Source organism: Bos indicus, chromosome 5 (assembly GCF_029378745.1).
Source record: "Bos indicus isolate NIAB-ARS_2022 breed Sahiwal x Tharparkar chromosome 5, NIAB-ARS_B.indTharparkar_mat_pri_1.0, whole genome shotgun sequence".
Classification (NCBI taxonomy): Eukaryota; Metazoa; Chordata; class Mammalia; order Artiodactyla; family Bovidae; genus Bos; species Bos indicus.
The window spans coordinates 93,829,610-93,843,495 of record NC_091764.1 but is presented as its reverse complement, the minus strand read 5'-3'; the positions used below and the strand labels follow the sequence as shown (position 1 = coordinate 93,843,495).

General features: G+C 41.2%; 1 non-coding gene across 1 annotated transcript; it reads left to right on the top strand.

The window, feature by feature from the left end:
* Positions 1-13,297: 13,297 nt before the first annotated feature.
* TRNAS-GGA (transfer RNA serine (anticodon GGA)) lies at positions 13,298-13,369 on the top strand. Its single transcript has one exon. It is a non-coding gene; the product is annotated as a tRNA-Ser (tRNA).
* The last annotated feature ends 517 nt before the right edge of the window (positions 13,370-13,886 follow it).

Genomic DNA, 13,886 nt, shown 5'->3' with positions numbered 1-13,886 from the left:
TCTTTTAATTATTTTTTAATCTATGTATTTATTATTATTATTTGTTTATTTTTGGCTGTGCTGGGTCTTCATTGCTGCATGGGCTTTTCTCTAGTTGCGGCTTGCAAGGGCTACTCTCTAGGTGCGGTGCTTGGGTTTCTCATTGCGGTGGCTTCTCACTGTGGTGGCTTCTCCCGTTGCAAAGCCTGGACTATAGGGTGCACAGGCTTCAGTAGCTGCCGCCTGTGGGCTCAGTAATTGTGGCTACTGGTCTCTAGAGCACAGGCTCGATAGCCATGGCACATGGATTTAGCCACTCTATGGCATGTGGGATCTTCCTGGACCAGGGATTGAACCCCAGTTTCTTTCATTGACGGGCAGATTCTTCACCACTGAGCCTCCAGGGAAGTCCGTTTCTTTTAATTATAATGAGATTGAAAGTTTAGCATTCCAGGAGTCAGAGGCTGATTGAAGTATTGTATGTGCCCTTGGTTCTTCATCAAATTCAGCACCCAAATAATATTCCAAATTTACCTGCCCTGCAATCAACCATCGCCCTCAAGGTGAGAGGCTTATAAATCCCAAGGGTCCAGACATCCAAAGCAGGCTGACCAGACATCCAGAGTATGTAGCTGTGGTGGACAATCACCAGTGTCACATAGCTCTACATATGCAGATTTGACTGGGATACCTTGCCTGAGATAAAATTCTAAGTCTGCAATAAAATTATTTTACATCTTCCTGTAGCCAAATTAAGGATGTAAAAATGTAAGTTTCTCATAAAACTTCAGTTCAATTGCTCAGTCTTGTCCGACTCTTTGCGACCCCATGAATTGCAGCACGCCAGGCCTCCCTGTCCATCACCAACTCCCAGAGTTCACCCAGACTCACAGCCATCGAGTCAGTGATGCCATCCAGCCATCACATCCTCTGTCGTCCCCTTCTCCTCCTGCCCCCAATCCCTCCCAGCATCAGTCTTTTCCAATGAGTCAACTCTTCGCATAAGGTGGCCAAAGTACTGGAGTTCCAGCTTCAGCATCGTTCCTTCCAAAGAAATCCCAGGGCTGATCTCCTTCTGAATGGACTGGTTGGATCTCCTTGCAGTCCAAGGGACTCCCAAGAGTCTTCTCCAACACCACAGTTCAAAAGCATCAATTCTTTGGCGCTCAGCCTTCTAAACTTATGAATATATAAATATATACTTTAAAAAGTTCATAAAGTGCACAGGTTCTAATCAAAGGATTTATAGAAGTGACTCATTTTCCATCAGTGCAAACATGCAGATTTCTTAGTTGTCAGAGCATAGTGATCCTTGGCAATATTAGATTTGTTTCCAGAAGAACAAAGCTTACATGATTGGCACTAGAACTTTCAAACCCATTTAGTATTTCTCCAAGAATCTCCAACAATAATCCAACAATAGGGGAGTCATAAGATTACAGTACATAAATATAATGGGCTACTAGTAACCTCAAGGATGAAGAAAGAAATAATTTTTATCTTTTATCTATAAGTAAGGTTTTTTTCCCTTTGTTTTCTTTCAGGATTTTTTCTTTATCTTTGACTTTCTGCAGTTTGCAAATCATATGCTTAGGTGTAGTCTTTCTGGAATTTATCCTGCTTTGTGTTCTTGAAGCTTCCTGGATCTACAGTTTGATGTCTGATAAGAATTTGAGGAAATCCTCATTGTTTGAAATATTTCTTCTGTTTGTCTTTTCCTGTGGCATTTCCATTATGAATTTGGTATACTTTTTTAGTTGTCCTACAGTCCTTGAGTATTCTGTTCTTATTCAGACTTAATTCTTTTTGCATTTTAATTTTCGAGGATAATACTGATATGTCATTTAACTCACAGGTTCTTTATTCAGTCATGTCCCATCTACTAGTAAGTCCATTAAAGGAATTCTTTATTTCTGTTACACTGTTGTGTTTTTTTTTTTTTTTTTTTTAGTATACCTCTAAGCATTTCAAGGCTATGGTTTTTCCAGTGGTCATGTATAGATTGTGAGAGTTGGACTGTGAAGAAAGCTGAGCGCCGAAGAACTGATGCTTTTGAACTGTGGTGTTGGAGAAGACTCTTGAGAGTCCCTTGGACTTCAAGGAGATCCAACCAGTCCATTCTGAAGGAGATCAGCCCTGGGATTTCTTTGGAAGGAATGATGCTAAAGCTGAAACTCCAGTACTTTGGCCACCTCATGCGAAGAGTTGACTCATTGGAAAAGACTCTGACGCTGGGAGGGATTGGGGGCAGGAGCAGAAGGGGATGACAGAGGATGAGATGGCTGGATGGCATCACCGACTCAATGGACATGAGTCTGAGTGAACTCCGGGAGTTGGTGATGGACAGGGAGGCCTGGCGTGCTGTGATTCATGGGGTTGCAAAAAGTCAGACACAACTGAGTGACTGAACTGAACTGAAGCATTTCTTTTCTTTTTAAAAATATTTATATATTTGCTTTTGTCTGTGCTAGGTCTTCATTGGAGAAGGCAATGGCAACCCACTCCAGTATTCTTGCCTGGGAAATCCCATAGAAAGAGGAGCCTGGTGGCTACAATCCATGGGATCACAAAGAGTTGGACACAACTTAGTGACCAAACAACAACAATATATTAGCCTTGAGAAAATCATTATAATCCTACTACCAGTGGTGAAGAATCTGCCTGCCAGTGCAGGAGACATAAGAGATATGGGTTCAATACCTGGTTGGGAAAGATCCCCTGAAGGAGGGCATGGCCACCCACTCCAGTATTCTTGCCTGGAGAATCCCATGGACAGAGGAGCCTGGCGGGCTACAGTGCATAGTATTGCATAGAGTCAAACATGACTGAAGCGACTTAGCAGGTCTTCACTGCTGCACCTGCTTTAGTTCCTCTAGTTTTGGTGAGTGAGGACTACTCCACCTTGTGTTGTGCAGGTTTCTCACTGTGACGGCCTCTCTTGTTGCAGAGCATGGGATCTAGGCATGTGGGCTTCAGTAGTTGCGGCATGTGGGTTCAGTAGTTATGGCGCACGGGCTCAGTTGCTTCGCTGCATGTGAGATCCTCCTGGACCGGGGATTGAACCCTTGTCCCCCTCATTCAGAGGCAAACTCTCAGCTACTAGACTGCCAGAGAAGGCCTACCTCTAGCATTTCATTTTTGTTCTTTCTTAGGATTTCCATCATGCTGCTTGTGTTTCCATCATCTATCTGTTGTTGCAGGTTCTCTATCTATAGTACCCTAGCATATTAATCACAACTGTTTTAAATTCTTCATTTGAAAAAAATGATAACTGGCTTTGGCAATGAGGGGTGCTATGGTGTTGTGTATGAATGTCCACTGGCTGGTTGCATTTGTTGGAAAAATTCCCTGGACTGTGGCCTCCAAGTGAGCTATTTGCACAGTTTGGCCAGGTACCAGCGTGCACTGTTCCTTTTGACAAAAAGACTGGTTTTCACAGAGGTATGGGTTGGATTCAATTTTCTTCAGAAAAAGAATTTAATACATGATAACAGGAAAACCATGTTATTCATGGAATGAAGTTCCATGTTCAAGCTCAAAAACCTAAAGCTTTGCAAAGGGATCAAACATCTGATGAGATAAAGATTTTTGAGACCATCACTGTTAAATAAAGTAAACAAACTGAAAAAAAAATTCCCCATCTGATAATTCTAACATTCCTGCCTTTTCTGGTTCTGATGTTTGAGCTGTGTCTTCAGGGTGTATTTTTTTGCATTTTGGTATGCCTTGTAACTTTTTCTTGATAGCTAGATGTGCTGTACCAGGTAATGGGAACTGTAGTAAATGGACCGTTAGTTAATGTGGTGAAGTGTGGGATCAGGAGAAGCGTTCTATAGTCCTGTAGATGGATCTCAGTCTTTCAGTAAGCCTCTACCTCTGGACTGTGAACTTCACAAGTGTTTCTCAGGCTTTATTTCTCCCCTTTTAGAGGGCATAGGATGGCTAGGGAGGGCTGGAGTAGGATATTTCCCTTCCCCAGTTCAGTTAGGCTCTGATGCTACCTGAATGGATTAAGCTCTTGACAAGCAGTTTCCCCTGAGGGCGAGTCTTGTTACAAACAGGGTGCTCTAGGTTTCCCTGGTGGCTCAGTGGCAAAGAATTCACTTGCCAATGCAGGAGACATGGGTTTGATCCTTGGTCTGGGAAGATCCCACGTGTGGCGGAGCAACTAAGCCTGTGTACCACAACTATTGAGCCCGCGCTCCAGAGCCCAGGAGCCACAACTACTGAGCCTATAAGCCACAATTACTAGAGCCTGTGCTCTGCAACAAGAGAAGCCACCGCAATGAGGAGTCCATGCAACACAACTGAAGAGTCGCACCTGCTTGCTGCAACTAGAGAAAAGCCCACACAGCAATGAAGACCCAGAATAGCCAACAATAAATAAAATTGTACATGTTAAAAAAAGAGAACTATCATTAAAAAAAAAATAGGGTGCTCTGAGGTATTTCAAAATAGTTCCTCCCCCTGCCCCCACCCCTGCAGAAGCTAAAGAGGATTTGTCTCCAAAGTTTACTTTGGAAGTCTGTTTGAATACCTGGGTGTTAATATCACGATATTGTTGGGGCCTCCCTATGATGAGTTCCTTTGGAATTTTAATTCTTGGACTTATCTGCACTGGGACTCCAGCAATTCATTGATTATAATTCATATTTTCCTATCCTAGCACTGGTTCCTACGGTGATTTCTTATTGTGAGTCTTGACTCTCTGAAGCCACAACTTTGTATCCACCTATCTCTCCAGTCTTGAGGGCAGCGATTTTCCCTGTGAACTTGTCTTATGGATCCAAGAAGAGTTGTTGACTTTCAGTATTTTCAGTTTTCCACCTCTTGTTAAGAGGGAGTAGCAACTTCCAAGCTTCTATCATGTCAAACTGGACATGGGAATATAAAGGATAAAAAAAAAATAAGAATGGCTGCATTAAATTTTATGATTCAAATTGCTGTTAGTAGATTTAAGGAAAACTGAAGACATCTGTATTGTTTATAGTGTATCTAACTATTTTGCACCGATGTTAGTTTCTTGGTTTAGATAATGTACTACAGTTAATATAAGATGTTATCAGTGCACGAAGCTTGATGGAGGGTTCCCGCACTCTGTACTATCTTTTACAACTTCTTGAGAATCTCTAACCATTTAAAAATAGAGGCTTTTCTTAAGTAAATGAAACTAGAAAAAACATTTGCAACATAAGAAGGAAAAAAAAAAAAGCCTCAATGTATAGAAAGCTAACCAATCAATAAAAAATACATCCTAGCAGAGAAGTAGGTAAAAGACATAAATAGGTACTTTGCAAATCATGGGTACCTAATTTATGAAAATTTGTTTAGACTCACTCACAGCCGAGACACAGCAGATAGAAGACATATCACTTTCTATTTGTTATCCTGGTAATAATTAACAATGAACACAATAATACCAACCACTGCCAAAGCTGTCGGTAATTGGGTGCTCCATCTACTGCTCATAGAAGGGTTAATTGGCACAATTTCATAGGAAACCAGTTTGATAACACATAAAGTAGCGAATAGTTGCAGTTTCATATACAGGAGTTTATTCTTAGGAAAGCAGGATGTACACAGATGCATCTATAGACATATTCATCAAGCATTATTTATTGTAAAAATCTTAAGGAACAATAATAGGAAAATGATTAAATAACTACAGCAGAATATCATTGTTGTAGAAGAATATTAAATGGCATGGGAAAATGATTCCAAGTATCAAAAATCTAATTAAAAAACAATATGAAAAGATATGTACAATATGATGCCAGTTCTGTTTCCAAAGGTTATATGTGAAGGAAAAAACATGGAAATAACAAAATAGCAATAATCAGATATCCCGGGGTAGTGGGGTCCTGTATGATTTATTTTCTTCTTTGTGATTGTCTTAGTTTTTCATCTTTTAATGTTGATCATGTATTACTTTTATAAACAAAGCAATAAATAAAATAGATCTTAATAAAATCTGTCAGCCAAATTTATTAAACTCCCATTATTCCAGGTTATACAGGAAAAATACTCTTTAAAAATTTTTGTTTTAATTTAATTTTATTTTGGCTGCACAGCATAGCATGTGGGATCTTAGTTCCCTGACCAGGGATTGAAACCACATGCCCTGCAGTGGAAACACAGTCTTAACCATGAACCACTAGGGAAATCCCAGTAATAATACTCTTTCATACTTGTAAAGCTAACAATCTAAAGGATAAGCTAAGTAATGCTCAAAATTCTCCAAGCCAGGCTTCAGCAATATGTGAACCATGAACTTCCTGATGTTCAAGCTGGTTTTAGAAAAGGCAGAGGAACCAGAGATCAAATTGCCAACATCCACTGGATCATGGAAAAAGCAAGAGAGTTCCAGAAAAGCATCTATTTCTGCTTTATTGACTATGCCAAAGCCTTTGACTGTGTGGATCACAATAAACTGTGGAAAATTCTGAAAGAGATGGGAATACCAGACCATCTGATCTGCCTCTTGAGAAATTTGTATGCAGGTCAGGAAGCAACAGTTAGAACTGGACATGGAACAACAGACTGGTTCCAAATAGGAAAAGGAGTATGTCAAGGCTGTATATTGTCACCCTGTTTATTTAACTTCTATGCAGAGTACATCATGAGAAATGCTGGACTGGAAGAAACACAAGCTGGAATCAAGATTGCTGGGAGACATATCAATCACCTCAGATATGCAGATGACACCACCCTTATGGCAGAAAGTGAAGAGGAACTCAAAAGCCTCTTGATGAAAGTGAAAGTGGAGAGTGAAAAAGTTGGCTTAAAGCTCAACATTCAGAAAACAAAGATCATGGCATCCGGTCCCATCACTTCATGGGAAATAGATGGGGAAACAGTGGAAACAGTGTCAGACTTTATTTTTCTGGGCTCCAAAATCACTGCTGATGGTGACTGCAGCCATGAAATTAAAAGATGCTTACTCCTTGGAAGGAAAGTTGTGACCAACCTAGATAGCATATTGAAAAGCAGAGACGTTACTTTGCCAACAAAGGTTCATCTAGTCAAGGCTATGGTTTTTCCAGTGGTCATGTATGGATGTGACAGTTGGACTGTGAAGAAGGCTGAGCGCCAAAGAATTGATGCTTTTGAACTGTGGTGTTGGAGAAGACTCTTGGGAGTCCCTTGGACTGCAAGGAGATCCAACCAGTCCATTCTGAAGGAGATCAGCCCTGGGATTTCTTTGGAAGGAATGATGCTAAAGCTGAAACTCCAGTACTTTGGCCACCTCATGTGAAGAGTTGACTCATTGGAAAAGACTGTGATGCTGGGAGGGATTGGGGGCAAGAGGAGAAGGGGACGACAGAGGATGAGATGGCTGGATGGCATCACTGACTCGATGGACATGAGTCTCAGTGAACTCTGGGAGTTGGTGATGGACAGGAAGGCCTGGCATGCTGCGATTCATGGGGTCGCAAAGAGTCGGACACGACTGAGCGACTGATCTGATCTAAACATAAGATGGTGTGCTTGCCTGCTCAGTTATGTTCAACTCTTTGAGACCCCATAGACTGTAGCCTGCCAGGCTCCTCTGTTCAAACAAGAATTTTCCAAACAAGGATACTGGAGTAGGTTGCCATTTCCTACTCCAGTAGATCTTCCTGACCCAGGGATTGAACCTGTGTTTCCTGCATTGCAGGCAGATTGTTTACCACTGAGCCACCTGGAAAGCCCCCAACATAAGATGACAGGAGCACCTTAACACGTATATGACCCAACAGAGCTATTACAGGAGAGCTAAGAGGAAGTTTGTGTAAGAACAGAATGTGAACTTGGCAGTCAGATCTAGTCTCAAGTCCTACCTGGTTTGACAGAAAACAACAAAATTCTGTAAAGCAATTATCCTTTAATAAAAAAATAAAAAAGAGAAGATTGCTTTAAAAAGTTTTGTTTTCTCTTCTAAGAATGGGGGTAGTAATACTTAAATCATCTAAGGGATAATGACAAATTAAATAAGGTATGTAAACGCCTAGTACATAGAATATGTTGAATAATTTTTAGTTTCCTTTCCTAAAAAGACCTTTGGTAATAAACATGTGCTTTTCGTCTTTGTAATATTCATTGTATACACGGACCACAACTTCTTCATTCATTCATCTGTGGATGGACATCTAGGTTGCTTCCATGTCCTAGCTACTATAAATAGTACTGTGATGAACATTGGGGTGCATGTGTCTTTTTCAATTTTCTCAGGGCATATGCCCCATAGTGGGATTGCTGAGTCATATGGTAGTTAATTCCTAGTTGTTTAAAAGGACTCTCCATGCTGTTCTCCATAGTGGCTATATCAATTTACATTCGCACCAACCATACAGGAGGGCTCCGTTTTCTCCACACCCTCTCCAGCATTTAGTGTTTGTAGATTTTTTGGTGATTGCTGTTTGGACCAATGTGAGTTAATCCACTATGTGAGGTGGATGAACCTAGAATTTGTTATACAGAGTGAATTAAGTCAGAAAGAGAAAAATAAATATCATATATTAATGCATATATATAGAATCTAGAAAAATGGGACTGATGAACCTATTTGCAAGACAGGAATAGAGACACAGACATAGGAAATAGACTTGTGGACATAGAAGGGGCAAGAGAGAGTGGGACGAGTTGAGAGAGTAGCCTTGAAACGTATCCATTACCATATGTAAGTGTGTTAAGCCGCTCAGTTGTGTCCAATTCTTTTCACCCCATGGACCATAGCACACCAGGTTCCTCTGTCCACTGAATTCTCCAGGCAAGCATACTGGAATGGATAGCCATTACCTACTCCAGGACCTGGGTCTCCTGCACTGAGGGCAGATTCTTTACCATCTGAGCCACCGAGGAAGTTGTAAATGTATGTACATTTTACCATATGTAAAACAGCTAATGGGAAGTTGATGTATCACATGTGGAGCTCAATGCGGTCCTCTATGACAAGCTATGGAGTAGGGGAGAGAGTCAAAAGGGAGGCAACATAGTTATACTTAATGGCTGATGCATGTCGTTGTATGGCAGAAGCCAACACAATATTTTAAAGCAATTTCCCTCTAATTAAAAAATAAATTGAAAAAAAGAAACCTGTCTTGGAAAGTTTGGAAAGAGAAAAATTAAAACACAATGAAGAGATAAGAGGTCATAGGTTATCCAGACTGGAGTCAGATAGGGTGGGGTGCACATTGTCGGGGGTGGGGAAGGAAACTAATAAAGGCTGAAATGGAAAAGAGCTACCCCCTCCACTCAGTGAAGCTTCTCTGGTTAGGAGGGGAGGGATGAGAGCATTACAGTAGAAAAGAAAATGGGAAACTTGATGAAATGCTTATTACGTTCCACTGGAGCACCTATCTGGCTCACTTTTTTTCCTTTCACTTTTATTGAAATATAGTTAACATACAGCACAGGGTGTAAGATAAACAGCATAATGATTTGACTTACATACATTATGAAATGATTTCCTGAGTAAGTTCAGTGAATATCCATCATCTCATACGGGTACAAAATTAAAGAAATAGGAAAATTCTTTTTTCTTGTAATGGGACAACTTTCCCATATAAATACAGCAATGTTAGTCATAGACATTACACCCCTAGTAGTTATGTTATAGTTGGAAGTTTTACCTTTTACCATCTTCATCCAATTCCTCCTCATCTCAGCACCCACCTTTGGTAAGCACAAATCTGATCTCTTTTTCTATGGGTTTGTTTTTGAAGAATAGTTGACCTATGTAGCACTGTGTTAGTTCCTGTTACAAAGCATAGTGATGTGATACTTTTGTATGTTTCCAAATGATTACTACAATGTCTAGTTACCTTGAGTCACTGTACAAAGATACTACATTCAGTTCAGTCTCTTTGCCACCCCATGGACTGCAGCACGCCAGACCTCCCTGCCTATCACCAAGTCCCAGAGTTTACTCAAACTCATGTCCGTTGATAACTGTGATTATATTCCCCAAAATGTATGTATGTATTTATGTATGTGATTATTTGTTACTGATTTCTTAAGTTCAAAAGATTTTAGTAACCCTGCATTTTCACTCCTTGCCCACAAGCTTTACTGTATTTGATGTCATATTTTAAGACTTTTGTTCTGTGTATCTCTCAACTACTTACTGTGGATAAAGATGATTTTACTCCTTTTGTCTTTTAACCCTCCTACTAGCTTTATATGGGCTTCCCTGGTGGCTCAGATGGTAAAGAATCTGCCTGCGATTTGGGAGACCTGGGTTCGATCCCCGGGTTGGGAAGATGCCCTGGAGAAGGAAACAGCAACCTGCTCCAGTATTCTGGCCTGGAGAATTCCGTGGACTGTATATTCCATGGGGTCCCAAAGAGTCAGACATGACTGAGTGACTTTCACTTTCACTAGCTTTATATGTGGCTGATTTACTATCTTTAGGATATAACTGGGTGTGTAGTTATCTAATGGTGGTTTCGTTTGCATTTCTCTGGTGACTAATGATGTTAAGATTTTGTCAGATTTTTGCCTTCTGCACCCATTTGATGTCCTCCATCAAATATGAATGACAGTAATGTAAATCAAACATGCCAACAGGGTAAAATGCCTCCTACAAACAGTTTGCTTATTGATTCACTTTTATTCCTACCCCCTTTAAAGTGTTCTTATATATACATCTTCAGGACATATGTAAGTTTCTATCTCTTTGAAGCATTTTCATTTTCATTATTTCGCTGGATTTAGTACAAAGTACAGAGAAGGCAATGGCACCCCACTCCAGTACTCTTGCCTGGAAAATCCCATGGACGGAGGAGCCTGGTAGGCTGCAGTCCATGGGGTCGCGAAGAGTTGGACATGACTGAGCGACTTCACTTTCACTTTTCACTTTCATGCATTGGAGAAGGAAATGGCAACCCACTCCAGTGTTCTTGCCTGGAGAATCCCAGGGATGGCGGAGCCTTGTGGGCTGCTGTCTATGGGGTGGCACAGAGTTGGACACTACTGAAGCGACTTAGCAGCAGCAGCAGCAGTACAAAGTAACTTTTCTCTTGGTAAAATCCCCCAGATTATTTATATGATCAGCATGAAATGATGCTTTTCAGAGCACTTATTGCCCCATATTTTGAGGCATTCCTTTCTTTAGGAGAGTTCAAAGCCTTTTGATGTTAATATTCATAGAATCTTGGTGAAACGGATGGGAAGCACTGAGAGAAGAAAATGAAATTCCAGAAGGCAAAGTGACTTAGCCCAAATCTCAAAGTGAACTTCTGTAATGCAAACTGTAAGTTGAGTCACAGTCATCAGATATGTTACCAGACCAACTGCAACCTGGCTAACCAGGGCACCTCTCCCTCATGGAGTCAGACCGATAAAGGTTTCAAATGAAGTCAAATCACTTCATCTTCTGATATAAAGTTAGTATCATTTCCCCCCAAATCTTTCAGAACTAGAAAGTTATCATGAGCCATGCCATGTAGAGTCCCCACGGATTTGCCAACTGAAGGCTATAAAGAAAAACATAGTCATTCTGCCCCACAGAGAAAGATGTGTGAGAATGCAGTAATGTAGGGGAAAAAAGTTTCATAGAACAGTTCAGAGAAATCTCCTGTCCTCTCGTACACACATAAATACTTTCAAGGAAGAAGACTCTGTGTTTTAAGGAAAAACAACAAAGAAAAAGATAGGACCTCTAGCAATAAAGAAATAAAACACACCAGTGTTCCAGGTTGGTTTTTCTAAACATACTGCATATTTAAAGAGTCACTCTGAAGAAATATGTCTGATGTTTAGCAAATATGCCAGAATTCACACACTCAAGGATGGTGCTTTTTTTCCTCCTCAAAGTAGGCATCTTGGGATGTTTATACGCTTATTTCAGTGTCACTGCGTCACTGATAAAAACATTTTTGGAATTGCTATTTTGGAATTGACTTCAGAGCCTTAGGAACATTCTTTTGATTAGCTTCAGGATTCTGTGGCTCCGTAAGAAAGTAAGTTTCAAATATTCGCTCGCCATTTGACTACTTTAAGTCTCAGACTCCTTATTCTGCTCTTTTGTATATTTGTTTACTTTTGGCTGTGCTGGGTCTTCCTTGCCTCATGTGGGCTTTCTCAAGTTGCGATGTGCTGGCTTCTCATTGCGGTGGCTTCTCTTACTGCAGAATACAGGCTCTAGGTGCTCTGGCTTCAGCAGGTGCAGCTCGTGATCTCTAGAGCACAGGCTCAATAGTTGTGGGCATCTGCTTAGTTGCTCTGAGGCATGTGGACTCTTCCTGGACCAGGGATAGAACCCATGTCCCCTGCATTGGCAGGCAGATTCTTATCCACGGTAGCACCAGGGAAGTCCTCTCCTCTTTTCTTACTCCTTATTCTCATCCAATTCTGATTGTCTTGTTTTTTTAATTTATTACTTAATCTCTCATTTGCCTCTTCTTCTGTAAATCAGACATGACAGTGAGCTCACAGTCTTAGGGGAAATCTTTACTTCTATTCTGGACCATGCTCTTGTCTTATCTTCTGCCTAAGGTGCTATGGGCAGCTCTCAGTGGAAACCTTGGTCCGGCCTGACTCCAGAAACAATTCTCCTGCCCACTCCAAGGACAGATGACTACATACACACCCAGTACAGCAGTGGGATGATGACCCACCAATGACTCAGTGACAGTGATCCTCATCATCTAAGAGCAAAAGTAATTTGTTAAAATGGCCCACAGTGATTTGGTACCAATGGCTGATATGTAGGGAATGACATGTCAGCTCAAGCTGCAGAAGGAAAATAAAGGCTGAGAAGTGGCTGCAAAGTAGAGAGACTGGACTTGTCCTGAGGCTCTGAGTGCTGCACTGCGTCCCTCCCCTTAGACTAGGGGATGCTGCCTGCATGGCAGCGTGGACTCATCTCTTGCTCTCATTACAGTTGGGTGAGCTTGGGTTCTGCTCCGTATTTTCTTCTCTTTGGGACCCATGCTTCTGGGCCTTGTCTCTTGATGGAGGAAAATGCAACTTAGTGGACCATACACACAAATATTTGGGGGCACTGACTGTAGAGTTGGAATGAACACACTGCATGCCATAGTTGGTTGAAGGGAAAACTAATTTATTATAATTTTTTTATTTTGGAATTTTTATAGTATGTGCTTTATTTTTATTCATTAAAATTTTTTAATTGGAGGATAACTGCTTTACAATGTTGTGTTAGTTTCTGCTGTACAACAATGTGAATCAACTATACATATATGTATACATATGCATGCATGCATGCTAAGTCACTTCAGTTGTGTCTGATTTTTGGGGACCCCATGGACTGTAGCCCACCAGACTTCTCTGTCCATGGGATTTTCCAGGCAAGACTACTGCCGTGGGTTGGGCTTCCCTGGTGGCTCAGAGGTTAAAGTGTCTGCCTGGAATGCAGGAGACCTGGGTTCGATCCCTGGGTTGGGAAGATCCCCTGGAGAAGGAAATGGCAACCCATTCCAGTACTCTTGCCTGGAGAATCCCATGGAGGGAGGAGCCTGGTAGGCTACAGTCCATGGGGTCCCAAAGAGTCGGACACAACTGAGCAACATTTAAAAAAATTTTTTATTATTTATTTTATACATTGGGCTTCCTCAATGGTTCAATGAGTAAAGAATCTACCTGCAATGCAGAAGACACAGAAGACAGAGGTTCGATCTCTGGGTTGGGACGATCCTCTGGAGGAGGAAATGGCATCCCTACATAAAACAAGTTCCACTCCAGTATTCTTGTCTGAAAAATTCCATGGACAGAGGAGCCCGGTGGACTACAGTCCAAGGGTCACAAAGAATCAGACACGACTGAGCCACTAACCACAATTTTTTCTCTCCATACATATATCCCCTCCCTCTTGAGTCTCTCTTCCACCCCCACAACCCATCCCTATGGGTAGATTCATTTTTAAAAGCTAGACTTTTGTTGGTTTTGTTTTAAATATCTTTGTT